The sequence below is a fragment of the Macrotis lagotis genome, chromosome X (assembly GCF_037893015.1).
Source record: "Macrotis lagotis isolate mMagLag1 chromosome X, bilby.v1.9.chrom.fasta, whole genome shotgun sequence".
Lineage (NCBI taxonomy): Eukaryota > Metazoa > Chordata > Mammalia > Peramelemorphia > Peramelidae > Macrotis > Macrotis lagotis.
This window is the reverse complement of record NC_133666.1, coordinates 634,058,984-634,064,621: the sequence shown is the minus strand read 5'-3', so window position 1 is coordinate 634,064,621 and position 5,638 is coordinate 634,058,984.

Here is a 5,638-nt window from a genome sequence, read left to right as displayed (position 1 = left end):
CTTTGCCTTGGGAGTTTTGGAGTTTGGCTATAATATTCCTGGAAGTTTTTTTGGTGGGGATCTCTTTCAGGAAGTGATCAATGAATTCCCTCAATTTCTATTTTATCCTCTGCTTCTAGGATCTCAGGGCAATTTTGTTGTATTATTTCTTGAAAAATGAAGTCAAAGCTCTTTTCCTGGTTGTGACTTTCAGGTAGCCCAATAATTTTAAAATTATCTCTTCTGCGTCTGTTTTTGAGGTTTGTTGCTTTTCCAATGAAATATTTCACATTTTCTTCTAATTTTTTTGGAATAGTTTTATTTCTTCCTGATTTCTTGCAATGTCATCAGTTTCCTTTAGTTCTGTTCTGCATTTTCTTCAGAGAGCTTTTTTATTTCCTTTTCCAGCTGGACAATTCTGCTTTTTTAAGGAATTCTCCTCATTTGCTTTTTTGTGTTTCTTTTTCCCATTTGGCCTAAACTGGTTTTTAACATCTCATTTTTTTTGATATGTTTTTGTATTTCTTTCACCAAGCTGTTGATTTGGTTTTTATGATTTATCTGCATCACTCTCATTTCTCCTCCCAATTTTTCCTCTACCTCTCTTAATTTCTTTTCAAAGTCTTTTTTGAGCTTATCCATAGCCTGAACCCATTTTCTATTTCTCTTAGAAGTTTTGGATACAGAAGCTTTGATTTTGTCATCTTCTGAATCTTCCATGGGACCAAAGTAATTTTCTATGATCAGATTCTTCTTTTTCTTTTGTTTGCTAATTTCCTCAACCTATGGCTGATTTACACTTCCAAGGCTTTGGGGGGTTTTGGGGATACCCCACTGGGACTTTAATTCCTCCAAAGTCTTATGAGAGGCTCTGACTGCTCTTTTGCCTGTGTTTTGATATGTGGATGACCACAGGTGCTCCCTTCTACCCTGGTGCTGTGAGGAGAGTCCCTGGTCAGCTATGGTAATATGGAAGCCCAAACTGCAACCTGGATCTGAGTGTGGGCAAACAGCTGATTTCTGCCCCAGAGAGAGCAGAGAGACCTCTGCAGTGTGTCCTGACCCCCTTACCATCTGTAGGCTACACTCTGGAGGTGCAGGCTGGCTTCCCTGATTCCCACTAAAGATTCTCACTTCAGGGCTGCTCTGAGACCAGAGCTCGCTCCATACTCATTCTGGTGTGGCAAAGTTCTCACCACCCCTTCCAGCTGTTTCTGGTGATCCCTGGGCCAGGAGGTCTGGAAACTGCCCCCTCTTCCAAGACCTAGGCACCCCCAGGGATCTAGGCACCTGGCCTGGATGCACTGCAATGCTGCTACAGCTTTTTCCATCCTCTGGTCCCAGTGAAACAGACCTTTCCTGTGTAACTTCTAAGTTGTCTTTGACTGGGAAATTGTATCACTCAGTCTTTCTGTGGGTTCTACCCACTCTAAATTTTGGCTAGAGTCATAATTTGACAGCTTTTGGAGTTTCTTTTTTGGGGGGGTGGAATGAGTTTCTGTGAATTTCTGCCTTCACATTGTCAGCTTGGCTCCACTCTGCAAGTCCCATTCTTACACATGATCCATGGGATGGATCCCCTGATGCATCGGGTTTTGGTGGGGGTTAGGGGGACAGTGTGGAAGACATAAGGAGAGAAGAGAAGGCTTGGAATTCTGTATGGCATGCAATGGATACTAAATTAGGAAGAAGAAAAAGAGATTGTTGTAGTGCAAGTAAGGGTCCAGTTTAGAGTAGCTAATGTAAATGGACCAAGTCAGAGTGGTTGTACAATTTCTTTGAGTTCCATTCAATAGTGAATGAGTAGAAGTTGAGGAGATGGATAGTGGGAATAAAGATTTAATAGAAGTATCCAAATGTTATTGCAGATGAATATGAAAAACTCAGAAAGTCTAGGAAGGGTGATGATGATGATGATGTTTGTTATTAATTCTTGAAGAAGACCATGTCAAAGGATATGCAAAGGCAATTTACAGATGAGGAGATCAAAGCAATCCATAGCCATATGAAAAATTGCTCTAAATCATTACTTATTAGAGAATTGCAAATTAAAGCTTCTCTGGGGTACCATCTCACACCTCTCAGACTAGTCAATATGACCAGAAAGGATAATTATCATTGTTGGAAGGTTTGTGGGAAATCTGGGACACTATTACATTGTTGGTGGAGCTGTGAACTCATCCAACCTTTCTGGAGAGCAGTTTGGAACTATTGCCCAAAGGGCAATAAAAATGTGCATACCCTTTGATCCAGCAATACCACTACTGGGTCTATACCCTGAAGAGATGATGGAAAAAGGATAAAAACATCACTTGTACAAAAATATTTAAAGCAGCCCTGTTTGTGGTGGCAAAGAATTGGAAATCAAGTAAATGTCCTTCAACTGGAGAATGGCTTAGCAAACTGTGGTATATGAATGTCATGAAATACTATTGTTCTATTAGAAACCAGGAGGGATGGGAATTCAGGGAAGCCTGGAGGGATTTGCATGAACTGATGCTGAGTGAGATGAGCAGAACCAGAAAAACACTGTACACCCTAACAACAACATGGGGGTGATGTTTAACCTTGAAGGACTCGCTCATTCCATCAGTGCAAAAATGGGGAACAATTTTGGGCTGTCTGCAATGGAGAGTGCCATATGTATCCAGAGAAAGAACTGTGGAATTTGAACAAAGACCAAGGACTATTAATTTTAATTTAGGAAAAAAAAATCTCATATCTTATTTTCTGATCTTGCTATCTCTTATACTTTATGATGTTTTTTTCCCTTAAGAATATGATTTCTCTCTCATCACATTCAATTTGGACCAATGTATACCATGGAAACAATGTAAAGATTGGCAAATTTGGGATGGCTAGGTGTCACAGTGGATAAAGCACCAGCCCTGGAGTCAGGAGTACCTGGGTTCAAATCCAGTCTCAAACACTTAATAATTAACTAGCTGTGTGGCCTTTGGGCAAGCCACTTAACCCCATTTGCCTTGCAAAAACCTAAAAAAAAAAAAAAGATTGGCAAATTGCCTTCTGTGGGGGTTGGGGGAAGGGAAGTAAGATCAGGGGAAAAAATGTAAAACTCAAAATAAATAAAATCTTTAAGTAAAAAAAAGAGGACCATGACATCATAGAGGTGATACCATGACAAGCATATGAATTATATTTGAATGAGGAAATGCTGTGCCAAGTCACCTGCTTCACTTTGTACTCCAGAGTCATCTGGGTCCTGTGGCCAGATATGAATCAGGAAGATTGGAGATGACCCTGGATGTGAGGCAATCAGGGTTAAGTGACTTGCCCAGGGTCACACAGTAAGTATTAAGTGTCTGAGGCTAGATTCGAACTCCCATTCCCCTGATTTCAAGGTCAATGGTCTACTCACTATGCCATGAAGGAAGATGTGTGTGAAATGGTTTAGCGAAATGAAAAAAGCTAAAAGCAATCTTAGCAGCAACAGAAGCCAAACTAAATACATCACAGATCTTTGTGGCTACCTTGTTAATATATAAGGTTTTTGTTTCTTTTGTTTCTTTAAACAATCAATAAGTTACAAGTATAAGTTTATAAGTTCAATCATTTAAAATAATTTTTTCCAGTTTTGTCTAATTTTCAATCTATTAATTTATTAATTTCATTCTATTCTCTTTACCATTCATGTACCTGAATATTATGCTGGTCAATAGGATTTAAAGCATTTATTTAAAAAACCATATAAAATAGAAATATATTTCAAAATTTCAAATATATGTATTTTGGGGGGGAGGGAAACTCCTCCTCATTCAAGTTTCCACTCCAAGAAACCTGCCTTTTAAACTGTAACTCATCCTACATCTAACTGTCCCCACTTTTGTCTTTGAACATAGATAAATGGATAGAGAAACATGAATAGATTTCTCTAATAATTAATCAGCATGTTTTGGAGAACATTTCCCTGCCTCTTCATGTTCTCTCATCCCCATCTCCACCCATGTCCCAGTCCAGTTTTGCCCATTTCTTCCATTATGCCCTCTGGAATTCCTGTTACATAACAAACTTTTCATCCTGGAACTCTTTCTCTCATATTTGTTAAATCTATGAGTCCACAGAGATCTAGCTCCCCTCTACTGATACTGCATTCCCAACTATCCTCTCCACCACCCTTCCCCCATACTTAGTTGGTGATATAGTGAATAGTCTACCAGTGCCTTGTCAGGAAACTGAATCGCTTCATTTTAAATTGTCTTAGGAAGATTCTGAAGATCACCAGGTAGAAGATACCAGACACTGAGGTCCTTTCTTGCCTAGCATTCCAACATTACTACAGAGGATACAATTCTGATGGGCTGGCTTTCTCCAATGTTAGAATGCCAGATGTAAGCTTGCCAAAAAAACTATTTTATGCAAAGCTCACACAGGGTAAGTGCTCCCAAGGGTGTCAGAAGAAGCGATACTGAGACACCCTGAAGGTGTCATTGAAGAACTTGAGAATTGATTGTACAGCTTGGGAGACGCTGGTACAGGACTGCCCAGAATGGCGGGCCCTCATCAGTGAGGGGGCTGCACTCTATGAGGAAGGCAGAATTGAAGCAGCCCAAAGGAAACATGACATATGTAAGTTTAGAGTAAGCACCCCAAGTGTTCACACAAATTTTTTTGTGCCCAACTTGTAGTAGAACATTCCAAGGTATGTATGTAATTTGTCTCAAACATGGTGATGTCATTTTGTTCTTCAATAACGAAGGACAAGAACCAACCAACAGTGAATAGTCCAGTGGACCTGAAGTCAGGAAGACCTGAGTTCAAATCTGAACTCAGATACTTCCTAGCTGTGTAACCTTGGACAAGTTACTTAATCCTGTTTGCCTCAGTTTCCTCATCTATAAAATGAGTTGGAAAAGGAAATAGCAAACCACTTTAGTTTCTCTGCCAAGAAACCCCCAGGCAGGTCACAAAAAAAAGTCTGAAATGACTGAACAACAGCATTATTATTATTATAGGATTATGTTTTAATCTCCCTCAAGTGCTAACATTCTTTGCTATTAAAAACCTTCAAGTTCTGATAATTTATATTCTCTAGGTCTGTTAGGGAAAAATTGAGACCTGTACATAAAGAACTACATTATGAGGTAGTGGGTTAGGATGCATACACAAGAAGTGTCCAAAAGGGAACAAAGAAGAGAATGGGAAAACCTTATGAGGTTTTTTGATGAGATAAGAAACACAGGATATGAGGGAAGACTTCCTGGAAAAGGAGAGCATGAGGGCTGGCTGGTGATAGACAAACCAGATTTATTCATGGGAACTGGGGGTGGGGGGAGGAGTTGCTGATTCTCCAGCAATGGACAATAGGTGTCTGGAGGGAGTGGGAAGGGCTCAATCCCTGGAAACTGGAGTGGGAGGGCTGGCGTCCAGGGTGCCAAGGCTAGGCAGTGGACGGGAAGCATTCTTGGTAAGTAGGGGAAAGTTCATGGCAGACCTGAGGAGCTGGAGACTTTGAGCTTTGCCCACTCTGGACTGGAAAAGCACAAAACATTCAGATAACGGTCACCCCGCCTCCTCTAAACACACCTGGGAGGAGGGGCAGACTTGTCTGATTGGCCCTTTTTCTGCCACTCACCCCGATCCTCCCACCCTTACCAATTGGTCCCAAGGGGTGGGATTTCAGCTCTTTCTTGATATTTTT